At 33.3% G+C, this 15,565-nt stretch overlaps 1 pseudogene; it reads right to left on the bottom strand.

Annotated features, from left to right (window-relative positions):
• Window positions 1–587: 587 nt before the first annotated feature.
• On the bottom strand, window positions 588–4,704 carry LOC120124736 (annotated as a pseudogene).
• Between the last annotated feature and the right edge of the window lie 10,861 nt (window positions 4,705–15,565).

The raw sequence follows: 15,565 nt of genomic DNA, 5'->3' as shown, positions 1-15,565 counted from the left end.
AAAATCTAGTAAAACCCACAATATGCAAAAAGACAGTTCTCCATATTCCATAAATGATTAAACATAAGATATTAATATGCTTTTTAGCACCTAAAGTCAATGGTAAATAAATTATTTCTCATATTTGCTAAGATCTAACATTTTTCTCAATGGTTTCACAAACAAGGGGTGTCAGTCACAAGATTCATGACAGAACAACGGGAGGCTTTACTAATATCAGAGAAATAAACTCACTCTAACTATGATATTAGTCACAAAATTTTGAGAATACGGTAGATGATAGAATAAGTTAATTTGTAACCATTCCAAAACACTGCAAAATATAACAATATATAGTATCTCAAACAAAAGCAAACCCACTGCATACAGACAACTATGAAATATAGCTCTCAAGTAGCAGAACTCAAAACAAAGCTGGAAAAAAGTTTCAGGCAATCACACACAAGGAACAAATACCAAAAATAAGGCACACGAGTAAACACAAACAAAGAAATCAACTCATTCTAACTAACCAACAAAATTATAACAACCATAATACCTTATGTAGAATAAATGAATTTATAGTATACCACATAAAGAGAACTACCTCAGTAGAAAGGTGGTCAGTCGGGATACATTCCACCAGGTGGGATTCTTGGCACATGAGATGTTCCAGCTCCTTGGTGATGCTGACCAGGGAAAGCAGCAGCGGAAGACAAGCTATAATGAGCACTCTCTGGATACCAGCCAGATGACATCCCAACAGAGTTTTGTGTCAATCTATATAATGAAGATCCTACAGCTGCACCACTTAAACCAGCGCCCGCACCGACACCAGCACCACTCAACCCACCATAGTCAGTTAGTTGAACCAGGTCCACCATAACCACTATATGTCACACCAAGTCCAGAACCATAACTGGCAGTAGCACCTCCACTCCCATTCAATGCCCCGACACGAACTCCTAATGAATTCAAGTGATGAGGATGACCCACTAGACCAGTCGACCCTTGCAACCCATCTGAAAATCCATCAAACCACTTGGTCCACCATAATCAGTAGTACCATATCCACGCACCCCAATCTCTGTATTTCCAGGAGCCCGAACTCTACTTTGCATCTCAAATTAGAAAGGGTAGAAGCCGGTAAGGAATCAGTAATTCAGATCGAATTGGAATTTTATAAAAATTTGAAGGATGGTATAAAATGGTTGGAAATATTACTTTAATATTATAGATCAGAGAAAATTTGTTTGGAAATATTTAATTTTTCAGATTTAACCGAAACAGTAGAATTTAGTGACTAAAATACAATTTTTGAAAATTTCAAAAAGTAAAGTCAAATTAATTCATCTTTGACTTTGAAATATGATAAGGATGAGTTGTCATGGTTTCATGGAGATTAAGAACATTCATTAAGAGTGATTTGGTATTATCCCAATTAAAAGAATATTATATTCATTTATAGTGTAATATAGTTTAAACAAAGATGAAATGCACCCAACATTTCATCCAAATTTGCTCTCTTCTTCTCCAAAGTTGTATGGGTTTTATTCAAAGGTGAGAGAAAGTTCAACTCAATTTCAAGCAATTTCCTTAGGATTTTGAGTATGATGTAAATAGAAAATTATTGTATGCGAAAAATGCTATCATTTGGTACCAATATTGCTTGATAATCTTTTTAGTGTTCAAAGACCCCAAATTCTATAGTTTGTGTTCATATAAGGTATCATGGAATTGATGATGAATCTTTATGTTTGTGAGGTAGTATATGCATATTCAAGCATGTATGATGATTAGAATATGTTAAAATTTGAGTATGAATATTGAGTTCTATGTAGAGAAGTGGATTTTGAAGTTAAAAATGGGATAAATGATATGATTTAAGTATGTGTATGTGACTTAAGAAAATGAAAGGGGAAGAAACATGGAGTATTAAAGTTGAAAAGAGTGAAATTTTGTGCTTAAAATGAGATTTCTGGGCAAAGTGCATGGATACACAGGTGGTGCATCGATACACCCTTCAATTGAAAAACATCGAATGTAATAAGTGCATCATTCATAGGCAGTGCATCGATACTCTATTGAGTGCATCGATACATAAGGGCCATAATTGTTAAGTTGGGATGGAAATGTTGTAGAAAGATTAATAATAAATATTTTTTTAATGTTTAAGTTATAATGGTTAGTAAATACACTTAGAATTGGTAATATACATGTACTCAATGAATGAGAGATAGATCGAAATCAAGCTCCCGAGTTGAGTAAGGAGAAAGGCAAGGACCAAGTCTCAGAGTAATCATTTTGTTAATTAGGATATATAAGCAAGGCGAACCAGGTGAGTGCATCTAATTATGCACGTATATGTGGTAATAGTTAAAATAGCATGATTTATTAATGTATGTATAGTGATTACCAAATGGCACTATATGTGCTAAAATGATAAGGAAATCATACTGAATGTATGAATTTCCTTATGGAGCACTGAGTGTACTAAAATGATAAGGAAATCATATTGAGTGTATGTATTTCCATATGGAGCACTGAGTGTGGTAAAATGATAAGGAAATCATATTGAATATATGGATTTCCAGATAGAGCATTATATGTGCTAAAATGGTAAGGGAATCATACTAAGTGTATGGATTTTCAAAAAAAGCACTAAGGGTGCTACAAGGATAAGGAAATCATACTAATAGTATGGATTTTCATATAGGGCACTTCATGTGCTAAAAATGGTAAAGGGATCATACTAATGGTATGGATTCTCGAATAGGGCACTTCATGTGCTAAAATGGTAAAGGAATCATACTAATATGGATTCTCGAATAGGCACTTCGTGTGCTAAAATGAGAAGGAAATCATATTAAGTATATGATATTCCAGATAGAGCACTGAGAGTGCTAATATTATAAGGAAATTATACGAATTGTATAAACTTCCTATGTAATGTATGGATTCTGATAACGATTAATAAATGAGGTTAATGGCACCAGTGATGCAAATTATAGTAAGTATATTAGTAAAATAAGCTTACGAGCTTTTGAAATTATAGTAAGTATATTGGTAAATAAGCTTACGAGCTTATGAAATTATAGTATGTATATTGGTAAAATAAACTTACGAGGTTATGAAATTGTAGTATGTATATTGGTAAAATAAGCTTACGAGCTTATGAAATTATAGTAAGTATATTGGTAAAATAAGCTTACGAGCTTATGAAATTATAGTAAGTATATTGGTAAAATAAGCTTACGAGATTATGAAATTATAGTAAGTATATGGGTAAAATAAGTTTACGAGCTTATGAAATCATAGTAAGTATATTGGTAAAATAAGCTTACGAGCTTATGGAATAATGGTAAGTATATTGGTAAAATAAGCTTACGATCTTATGGAATAATGGTAAGTATATTGGTAAAATAAGCTTACGAGCTTAGGGATTTAATGGTAAGTATATTGGTAAAATAAGCTTACTAGCTTATGGATTAAATGGTATGTATATTGATAAGAAATTTTATAGTATTTTGATAATGGTAAAATATTTGATATATTGATAAAATGATTTTATGTCATTTTGATTTTGACATTGAAATGTATGAATTGTATTGCACTGTTTATTGTCTTAATTGCCTCACTAAGTCTATACTTAGCATGTGATGATTTTCACACGTAGGTAAAAAGCCAGTAGTAGAGTAAAGCCACTTAGATAGTGGCATGTAATTATAAATGTTAAATTTGGTTTGGTGAATTATTTTGAAAACAAAATGGTAAAAGTACAGTGATGAAAGATTAAATTTTTATAAATTTTATGTAATTTTCAGAAGTACTGTAGCAGTGCATCGATACACATTTTTGATTTGAAGTTTTTATGCATCGGTACACTGTTCACGTTACTGTAGCAGTGCATCGGTACAATGTTCACTTTTCACGGTACTGTTCATCACTATTCATGGTATTGTTCATTACTATTCACGATATTGTTCATTACTGTTCATAAATACGTATTTGGTATTAATTTTTTTTATAAAGAATTATAATTCATATGATATGATATTTTTATAATATCATTTACCATTTTAAAGAAAATGAATTTTAAATCACTTTTGAAGTGTAAATGGTTTTAGAAATTCGGGTGACATCTATAATCTGTATAGGTATAATCCTACGGGTTATGGGTGTTACACCGTATGTCACATTGTTTACATAAATCTTCCTCATATGAACATCCACAAGGTTACTATTCGTTCCAGAATTCCCCCCGGTGCTAGCTGTGTCATTGTAACTCTCCCATCGATTTTCTTATTGGGTTCTTTAAGATAAAGCAAAGAACCATCGACGTTCTTAAAGGTAACAAATCCATACCCTTTTGACTTCCCAGTAGTCTTTTCGAGGATAACGACAACTTCTTCGAGTTCTCCACAGTCCGAAAAAAGTGAACGAAGGTCGTTGGTTGTGGTATCCCAAGACCCAACCCAAACCACGGATGAAGAGCTTCCGATGAGATAGATCTTAATCGGTAATAGATTAGAGTGCGGAAAGAACATCCACATGATGAAAAATGAGGTCCTGGAGGATGTCGAGGAGTTGGTCAACGTTGAATCGCTCGATTAGCTTGTGGTCATCTTGCGGGGTTAGTCTCGTGATGGGTTAAGGTTTGGATACCACTAAAACAATACCGTTTTCATACAACTTGCGCTTCTTAGAGGGATCCGCAAATTGCATCGTTGAGGATTATTAAAACCCTAAGCCTAATAAACTCTACTAGGCTTTGATCAACGGGAAAAAGGAAACTCAAATTGGGGACGAATGATAATAGCAATATCTTGTACTTGGGGATTGGGGCTGGCCATTTTTATGTTGGATTAAGTATAAAGTGTCTAAACTATACATATTTTAACGAACACCTATCTAAAGTATTTTTCGGTCATTCAGGTGTCTAACGTTATCAATGTTACCATTTTAGGTGTCTAGGCCATAACGGCCATTAAATGAAATCCATTATCCATTCATTTGCTGACACGTGACCATGATTTAAATTTGGCTATCAAATAAATGCCCAACTATAACTTTTTTTTAAATAGTTTCCTATAAGATTTTTCGGCCCATCCAATGTGTCTAAATTATAAATGTTACCACTTTAGGTGTCTCATGTTACAAACATTACTACTTTAAGTGCCTCGGTGTTAACGGATGTTAAAAATCTCATTAAGTGGCATGTATCACAATTTGGTAATTTTAAAATTTTATTTAAAAAAACTTAAAAATATTTTATTTGTAAAAACCCTCCTTTTTTTCTCTAAAATACCAAAAAAACTAAACTCTTAAAAACCCTTATTTTAGTCTCATCTCTAACCGTCGGTCATCTCCAGCCACCCATTCACCGACAACGGACTACTCATACGTTGTTGACCACTTCTAACTGATTACAACTCTTAATATCATCTCAAAACCTAAAATTCATAAATCCCTAAATTTCAATCCATAATCCCTCCCAAATACCAAACCCTTTTAATTTATTTGATCAAACGTGGTAACTACTATTTAATTGACTATGGAAACTGACCCCTTAGCCATTTGATCAATCGTTTGATATTTGGCTGTTTGACCATGAAAATTAAAATGAAGAAGGGAGAAGGGATGGAGGGCAAGGGAGGGGAAGCAGGGAGGGGAAGCATGTGTTTTTAAATAATATTTTAAATTTTAAAAAATAAATATTTTAAAATTATAGGTTTTGTGACACGTGTCATTTAACGGGGTTTTTAATGACCATTAACATTAAGGCACCTAAAGTGGTAACGTTTGTAACGTCAGACACCTAAATTGGTAATATTTAGAACTTAGGCACATGGATAGGCCAAAAAAATACTTTAGACACCTATTCGAAAAAAATGGTATAGTTTGGACACTTATTTAATCTTAAGCCTTTATAGAAATTTGGAAATGAAATTCAAATCATGGCCACATATAAGCAAATGAATGGATAACAGTTTTCATTTAGTAGTCATTACGTCCTGGGCACCTAAAGTGGTAACGTTGGCAACATTAAGCACCTGGATGGGCCGAAAATTACTTTAGGCACCTATTTATGAAAACAAGTATAGTTTAGGCACTTATTTTATACTTAAGCCTTCTATGCTTGATGGTTTCAGTCTAAGCTATTAAGCCTATTTTTAGGCCTAGGCTTGGCTCAAATATATTTTTCTCAAAAAAGAAAATATTTCTTGAGTGTTTATTGTTATGAAATTATATAAATATATAACACATTATAAGAGTAAATAATAATCTTTCATTACTCATATTAAGAGCTTGTGTATGCATCCTTCTTATAGACTCTAAAATTATAGTTTACTAGAACTATATGTGTAATACCCCAAATTTTGGGTAGTGGTCAAAATATAAGTTTTGAAAGTTTAATGGTCAAAATATAAATTTGCAAAAGTTTAAGGACCAAAAATGTAATTTTTAAAATTTATATATTTTGGCCAATAAATGAATAGTTTTTCCGAAATTAACACTTTCGTTGGAATCATAATTTTGATACGGGATTTGTATAAAAAGCTATAAAGTAGTAAATTTCGACAAGAAATCGAATAATCGGATTAAACCGAAATTTCATGAAAATTTGAAAGATGATGTAAAAATGTTAGAAATATTATTTCGATAATTTATAACGATGAAATATAACATGGATCAATGGGATTAAGGTTAAATTTCCATGTTAAGCTGGAATTGTGAATTTTAGTGACTAAATTATAATTTTTGAATATTATAAGGGCAAAGGTGGAAAGTGAAATTTTTATTTGTTCATATTTGAATTTGGAATATTAAAATGGAAGATATTCCTATGGCAAGTTGAAATCATCATTTTTCATTAAGGGTAAAATAATAATTTCACATTAATTGAATTTTAAATTCATTTATATTAGATTAAGCTAAGTGTATTATGTTTTAATTGAAGAAAAATCAAGAATTTTCAGCTTCTTCCAGCCCCAAAATGTTAATCACCATAGATATTAAGGTAAAAATTTTCAAGTTCATTTTTAATCTTATTCGATTAATTTTTGATTATGCTATTAGATAAAGAATTAATCTACTTGAAACTCTTTATCATTTAGTATAAATAGCACATGGAAATCATGTTTGGATGATGATATTCATGATCAGGGTTCATGAAGAACATGTTGAATTTTGAAGAACTAACATATGATTTTTACGTTATTAGTGTTGTAAATTAATTTTCAAGTATGTATGATGATTAAAATCAAGTAGAAATGCTTATAATCAATTTGGTCAAGTTAGATTTTATAGAAATTGGTTGAATTTTGATTGAATTTGATGTTATGATGATTGAAATTGCATGAATTTGATCATAGGATGTTGAATTCATGCTTGAAATTGAATGAAAATCAAGTCCTAATATACTAATTATATTCGACCAAGGGGTGAAAATAGGGAAAATATTCAAAAATTTCCTACGATCTATATTTGATGTTAGAATGATTTGGAGTCTTATTGATAAATTTGACTTGTCAAGGATCTAACTAAAGAGTTATGAGGATTAGAAATGAGTAAGAACATGTTTGAAATCATGGTATGATTTTGGGATGTAAGTGTTCTAGTGAAAATTTGTATGTTTAGGAGTAGTGAATGGAGAGAAGTTAGTTGTTATGTATAAAGTTGAGTTTAAAGGCTTAAAGGGGGATAAAAGTAGGAGATTTAGGTAAGTTGTGGTTAAATTTCGATTTGGAGATGACAATTCTGGGCATGGGGTATCACTACTGGAAGAATAGTACCGATACTTCAAGCCAAAATCAGTTTGAGTTCGAAGAGCAGTATCGGTACTGGTTGAGGTAGGTATCGATACTGAAATGGGAGTATCGATACCAAGGGTATAGTATCGATACCAAGGGTATAGTATCGATACCATTTTCAAGTTAAAATTCTAGAATGTCAAAATGGTATCGGTACCGAAGAGGGGTATCGATACCGTAGAATGGAAGTATCGGTACTATAGTGGGAGTACTAATACTATTGAGCATGAAATGAAAAATTAAGTGTTTCTTTAAGCTTAATTTATTATGATTGGTTATTAGCGATTCAGGTTACGATATCGATATTCTATTGTTCTTATGTAGACGTTTATCAAAGTCAAATTCCGAACACTTTGACGTTATAGATTATTGATCAAAAGCATTAAGGAATTTGTTTAGGACTTTAGCGAGGCAAAGGTAAGTGCAACTACTTGGTTTTTGTTGAAGAATCGGGCAAAGTAAACGAAAGAACACAAGAATTTTAATGACGTTCGGCAATGTGCCTACGCCCTCGGTGCCTAGGCGACGCTAGAAGTTTTATTCAATATCTCATAGGTTTAGGTTACATCTCTATTTATAATAGAAAACCCTGGTACATAATCGCTCCATCCCCTGTCCTCTTTACCGGTATATTTTTTATCCATACCTTATAAATCTCCACCTTGGCGAATATCCTGCCCCTTAGGAAACATTCAATGTGGGTTGGGTTATCTTACTCCTTTAACAACTTGAAACATTCAACAAGTCCAAGCAATGCTTGAACTTGTCTGTAGTAACTGGCTTGGTGAACATATCAGTGGCATTCTCATTAATATGTACCTTCTGAAACAAAACCTCGCCAGATGCAACCAACTCTTTGATCTTGTGAAAACGTACATCAATATGCTTAGTTCTAGCACGATATACCTAATTCTTAGCCAAGTGAATAGCACTTTGATTGTCGCAAAGCAACTGAACTCCACCTTGTTGAACACCCAACTCCTTCACTAAACCAGTTAGCCATAAAACTTCTTTTGTAGCTTCAACCGCTGCCATGTATTCAGCTTCAGTTGTAGAGAGTGCCACAACAGATTGAACAGTAGACTTCCAACAAATAGGTCCTCCACCAATAGTAAAAACATACCCTGTCGTAGATCTTCTATTATCCAAGTCACCTACATAGTCTAAATCCACATATCCTACAACCAAAGGATTATCCAGTTGACTACCAAAAACAATACCATGTCCCATAGTACCCTTTAAGTATCAAAATATCCACTTGACTGCTTCTCAATGTTGCTTACCAGGTTTAGACATATACTTACAAACTTGAATAACAGCATGAGCTAAATCAGGACGAGTACATACCATTGCATACATTAAGCAACCAACAACATTAGAATACGGAACCTTTGTCATATCTTCAGCTTCCTTATCTGTCTTAGGGCACTGTTCTGATGAGAGCTTAAAGTGGTTCGCCAATGGAGTGCTAACTGGTTTTGCGCTGCTCATCGCAAACCTTTCTAGCATTTTCTCAATATAACCCCGTTGAGATAGCCACAGTTTCCTTGAGTCTATATTCCTGCAAATTACCATTCCAAGAATTTTATTTGCACCACCTAAATTTTTCATATCAAATTCCTGACTCAATAAGGTTTTCAAACCGATAACATCATTCATGTTCTTCGCAGCAATCAACATATCATCAACATACAGTAATAGAAAAATAAAAGAACCATCATCAAGGCTCTTAACATAGACACAACAATCATACTCACATCGGTTGTAGCCAATCATGATCATATAGGAGTCAAACCGTTTATACCACTGTCTCGGAGACTATTTCAACCCGTACAAAGATTTCTTCAATCTGAAAACTAAATGCTTGTTTCCAGGTTGAGTGAAACCTTCAGACTGCCGTATGTAGATCTGCTCCTCTAAATCACCATGCAAAAAAGCAGTTTTAACATCCATCTGCTCTAAATGCAAATCCCAACTAGCCACTAATGCAAGTACTGCTCGGATTGAAATGTGCCTGACCACAGGAGAATAAATTTCATCATAATCAACTCCTTTCTGCTGTGAAAAACCCTTTGCTACCAAGCGAGCCTTGAACTTCTCCCCTTATTTTTTTGTTACTTGTGGTTTCTTCTTATATACCCATTTGCAACCAATTGGCTTCTTACCCTTAGGAAAGGGAACTAATTCCCATGTACAATTGTGATTCAAATACTCCATATCCTCAACCATGGAAGCCATCCACTTGTCATTTTCCTGACTAGTAACTGCATCATGAAAAGTAACCGGACCATCACTGCTAACTGTAAGTGCAAAAGAGACCAAGTATTTAAAACCCAATCAGTTCGGAGGCTTTATATTCGTCCGTCTCACCCTTTCTCTGGCGAGATTATAATCCTGCAAATCATTCGCAGCGGAACCACCAGAAGTCGATTGAGAAGTTTCTATTTTCTTAACTGGAAACTGCTCGAAATCCACCACTTTCGTACCTGTCTTCTGCTGCAACATGGACTGTTCATCAAAAACAGTATCTCTACCGATCCCAATTTTCTTCGCAACTGGATCCCAGAACTTGAATCCTTTGACACCTTTCTTGTAACCCAGAAAAATGTACTCCTTCGATTTTGTATCAAGTTTGCATCTCTCATCAGCAGGTACATGCACATAAGCAGGACAACCAAAAATCCGTAAGTGATCAAAACTAACTTCATGACCAATCCATACCTCTTCTGCAACTTTCCCAGCCAATGATGCCATTGGCGATCTATTGATAAGATAACACGCCATGTTAACAACCTCAGTCCAGAAGTATTTGGGAAGCCCCGCATTCAACCGCAAACATCTGGCTCTTTCATTCAACGACCTGTTCATTCATTCCGCAACACCATTTTGTTGTGGTGTTTATCGCACTGTAAAATGCCTCTTAATCCCGTGCTTCTTATAGAAGTTTAGAAATTGTGTATTTGTGTACTCCGTACCATTGTCAGGTCGCAAACACTTGATTTTTTGTCCTGTTTGGTTTTCTACCTCAGCTTTCCACAGCTTGAACTTCTCAAAAAAGTCAGACTTCTGTTTCAAAAAATACACCTAAACTTTCCGTGAAAAATCGTCAATGAAAGTAACATAATACCTAGATCCACCCAAAGACGATGTCGTGGAAAGACCCCATACATCAGAATGCACATAATCAAGAACCCCTTCAGTTGTGTGCTTCACAGTCTTGAAATGAGCTTTAGTCTGTTTACCAAAGACACAATACTTGCAAAAATTGAGCTTACAACTTTTAACACCATGCAACATATTTCTTTTATGTAATTCATCCATACCACGTTCACTAAGATGAGCAAGACGCATATGCCACAGTTTGGTAGTATCATCACAGGACTCAACAGAATGAACTCCACCTACAACGGTACTCCCTAACAATCTATAAATATCCCCTGCAATCATTTTTCCTTTCATCATAGTCAAAGCTCCTTTAACAATCCGAATGGTTTCCTTATCCTCATAAGCCTTAGGGATAAAACCATTCTTGTGCAAAGTGCCCAAAGAAATCAAATTCTTCTTCAAATCTGGGATATGCCGAACACCACTCAACGTCTGAATAGAGCCATCATACATCTTAATTCTGACCTCACCAATACCAACAATATTGCAACATCGATCATCACCCAAATAAACAGAACCAGAATTAACTGACATGTATCTCAAAAACCATTCCCTATTTGGCGTGATGTGATAAGAACATCCAGAATCAAGAATCCAAACATCCGTCAATTGAGTCGTTGAAATAGAGAGCATATCACCCTCATTGTAATTAGAATTGTCATCCTCGACCACATTCACAGACTTGGATGAATCATCACGCTTCTCATCAGTCTTCTTTTTCAACTTCGGGCAGTCTCGCTTCATATGTCCCACCTCCTTGCACTTGTAATAGTGAATTGTCTTCTTATCCTTAGATTTGGATCTGGAATTCTTCTTAGCAGACCCTACCTTCTCTGGCTTCCATCCACGGTCTCGATTACCCTTGACATATAAGCTATCGGTTTGAGAGCTTATCCATTCTTTCTACTTCCGCTGGTTGTGAGCCAATAAGGCTGCAGTAATCTCCTCAATGTTGATAGTCTCTTTACCATATGTAAGAGTAGTCACCATGTGTTCGTAAGAGGGAGGCAACGAACACAACAGAATCATCGCTCTGTCTCCATCCTTAATTTTGACATCAAACCGAGCCAAATCAGAATCAATTTGATTGAAGATATTCACGTGTTGGGCCAAATCATGATCGTCCTGCATCTTCAACCCATACAGCCGCTGCTTTAGATACAGTTTTGTCGTTAAGGATTTGGACATAAACTGACTTTCCAACTTCTTCTAAATTTCATCTGGAGACGATAGATGCATGACATGATACATGATCTCGTCTGTCAAACATAATCGTATGGTTCTTGCCGCTCACTGTTGCAATTCTTCCCAATCTTCCTCCTCCATCGACGCCGGCTTTGTAGGTCACAAAGCCTTCAGGATCCCCTACTGCTCTAACAGATCCTTCACCCTTGTTTTCTATAATCCAAAGTTACCCTGATCATCGAATTTCGCAACTTCGAATTTTGCTCCTGACATCTGATACCAATTGTTGAAGAATCGGGCAAAGTAAACGAAAGAACACAAGAATTTTAACGAGGTTCGGCAATGTGCTTACGTCCTAGGTGCCTAGGCGGCGCTAGAAGTTTTATTCAATATCTCATAGGTTTAGGTTACATCTCTATTTATAATAGAAAACCCTGGTACATAATTACGTCCTCGCTCACTTCGCTCCATCCCCTGTCCTCTTTACTGGTATATTTATGAGCCATACCTTACATTTTTATATTAGATTTGAGGAAGGCTTGCGATAAGCCAACCTCAGTGTTTTCGATCGAAAACCTTCCAATTTCTTTTATGATATATTTTCACAATGTTTTATTCAATTTATATTATGTAAGCTATGTTTGATGATTATGTGTATATGATTATGAAAATGTGACATGTGAACATGTGTATTCGAAAATACTCAATGTGAAAGTGCCTATGTGAATAAGAGATACTTTGAATAATGAATGAAAAATAATTATGTGGTTTAAATCCCAAGGTATGTGTATGAGGATTAGAGGTATAGTTGGCATGCCAAGAGTCAAGGGTTCTATGTGGTCATTCGGGACAAACCTATCTGGTGCTTCAGGACAATTATGTGGCGTATCAGTGCAAATTATGTAAGTTGTGGTGATAACATTAGTGCACAATCTCAATGTACTCAAATACCTAGAGTTCTCAGTAGTATACGTTGGGCATTTGAAAACAAAGTTATATAAAACGAATAATGAATAAAAGTATATCTTCTTGTTATGGAAAACAATTTGGAACTCTTTATGAAATGTTCTATCAAATAAATAAATATTTCGTTTATAAAGTTTAGTTTTCTCTCGTATTTGCCTCACTAAGTCATCGACTTAGGGTGTGATTGTTTCACACGTAGGTTTGAAGAAATCAGAAGATTGAAGCTAGTTGAGGATAACATACTCCCATGAAGATCAGATCAAGACAAATTAAATGTAGGTTCTTGTAATTTGTAAACTATTGGCATGTACAACAAGTTTAATTTGAAATACTTTGATCTATTTTTATAAACTTATATTTTTGTATTTATGTAAATTATTAAAGCTTTTATTAAAGTATGAATGTGAGTTTATTAAATACTTTAAATTAAAGGTTTTCACATTTTTATTATGAATAAAAATTTAAATTGTTCTTATTTGTTTATAATATATGATTAGAAAAGTCAATTTGACATCTCGGATTCGTATTCAGGTCGGGTACAGGTTAGGGGTGTTACAGGAATCCTGAATTTTAAGTTAGAATGTTGATTTGAGGATCAAAGTGTAAATTTGACAAGTTACATTGTGGAATTCAAAAGTTCTTGAGATTTAAGGACCTAATTGTAAATTTGCAAATGTGAAGACACTAGTTGAGTATGAAATTACAATAATGGAAATTTTTTATTTGAATGCTGATTTTTAAGTTTAAGTTTATATTTGGGATCAAATGGCAAGTTGGTAAAATTAGTGGTTGAATTCGAAAAGGCTAGAGAAAATTAAGGAAGAAACTGTAAGTTTTTAAATATTAAAATATTGGATTGAGCATATTAGTTATATGCTGGAATTTTTATTGTTTGGTTTGGAATAAGATAAAATGGTGAAAGACTATTTTGAATTAAATGAAAAGTTGATGTGAATTCGAAAGAGAACTCATAAATGGAGATTTAAGTGCAAAGTTTGTGAAAGTTGAAGGATTGATGATGGAAATGAATATTTATGGAATCGAATAGCTGTTTTAGAAAAGTTTGAAGTTATGATAGAATTGTTATTTAGTTTTATATCGCTTTAGTATCAATTATGCTTTATAGAAATTATTTTATCGGAAATAAATTATGTTAGTAGAATACTAACATATGTATTGGATATCATATTATTTTATGATGATGCTCAGACCACGATAAATCTAGTGACCTGAGTGACTCGAAAGGGAAGTAAAAATTATGAGATTAAAAAGAATATTATAAGAAAATGTCCGATAGTTAGACAAAGTTGAGTGCAATTTATTTATTTATTTGTTCTGATCGAGAAAGACTTGCGATAAGTCAACCTTATATTATTTTTAAAGTATGATTTTATTTTAATTATTGAATATTTCCATAGTGTCGTATAAAGGACTTATGATTATTCTTTGGGAATGAAATTGCCTAATATGTTTTTATATGATATTTCCTGAAAAAGGTATTCAAATGAATTTTCTAACATGATTTTAAAGAATGGTATGATTTTTAATGATGAAATATTTCTTTAATGATTTTAGAAATGTTATTTGAATTATTTTAAGGTATGAACAACCCAAGTTATGATTTTATGTTGATGAATATATGAAATTTGAGTTTATTTAAAACAATTTTTTTAGATCAAATCAAGTTTTATACACCCCTAATTACATCTAAACGTTTTGAGTCCATTCTTTAAACTGTTCATAATTTATGATTATTTTAAATTAGATGCGTCACATATAAAATTAGGAGATATTATGTTCAGGAAAAAAAATTAAACAATGCAAATGTTACAGAATTATTTTAAGATCTAGATAATATTTTATATTGTACGTGAAACTCGTCATTCTCGTCGTGAGAGAATGACAAGTTCCATGAAATATATTAAAAATAAAACGCATCATATGGACCCGATAAAAATTGTATGATCGTCATGTCCTCGTGATAAGTTCTAATTATTTATTATATTTTATAGAAATTGTCATTCCCTCATAACGAGTTCTACGCGTACTGTAGTAAATAACCTAGATCTCAAGTTAATACTCAAGTACATGTATTTTTCAATTTTTTTCATCTGAATTATTTGGCCAAAAAAATCTAATAATGTAATATCATATTATTTGTTTTGTATTTTTATTATATGATTTATTTTTATTATTTGTACTTTATATCATGTGACATCTTTGACTCTTGTTCGGTGTCAGATTTAAGATGGAGGTGTTACACGATCAAACCATTTGGAGGTGATTTTCTACTCCAATTCATAATTTGTTGATTGTGTTTCATGCGCTTCATTAAAACCTCCCTAGTCCTAAATGGAAAAGATAATTACTAAAATTTTATTATATTAAAAGAAGTGCAGCTTTCAATGAAAGGCATAATGAAAACTCATAATCTGGTTTCCCCTATTGTGTTGTGT

This window comes from Hibiscus syriacus, unplaced genomic scaffold (assembly GCF_006381635.1).
Source record: "Hibiscus syriacus cultivar Baekdansim isolate YM2019G1 unplaced genomic scaffold, ASM638163v2 tig00110429_pilon, whole genome shotgun sequence".
NCBI lineage: Eukaryota > Viridiplantae > Streptophyta > Magnoliopsida > Malvales > Malvaceae > Hibiscus > Hibiscus syriacus.
The sequence above is the reverse complement of the archived record's forward strand: the minus strand, read 5'-3'. Positions and strand labels throughout refer to the sequence as shown.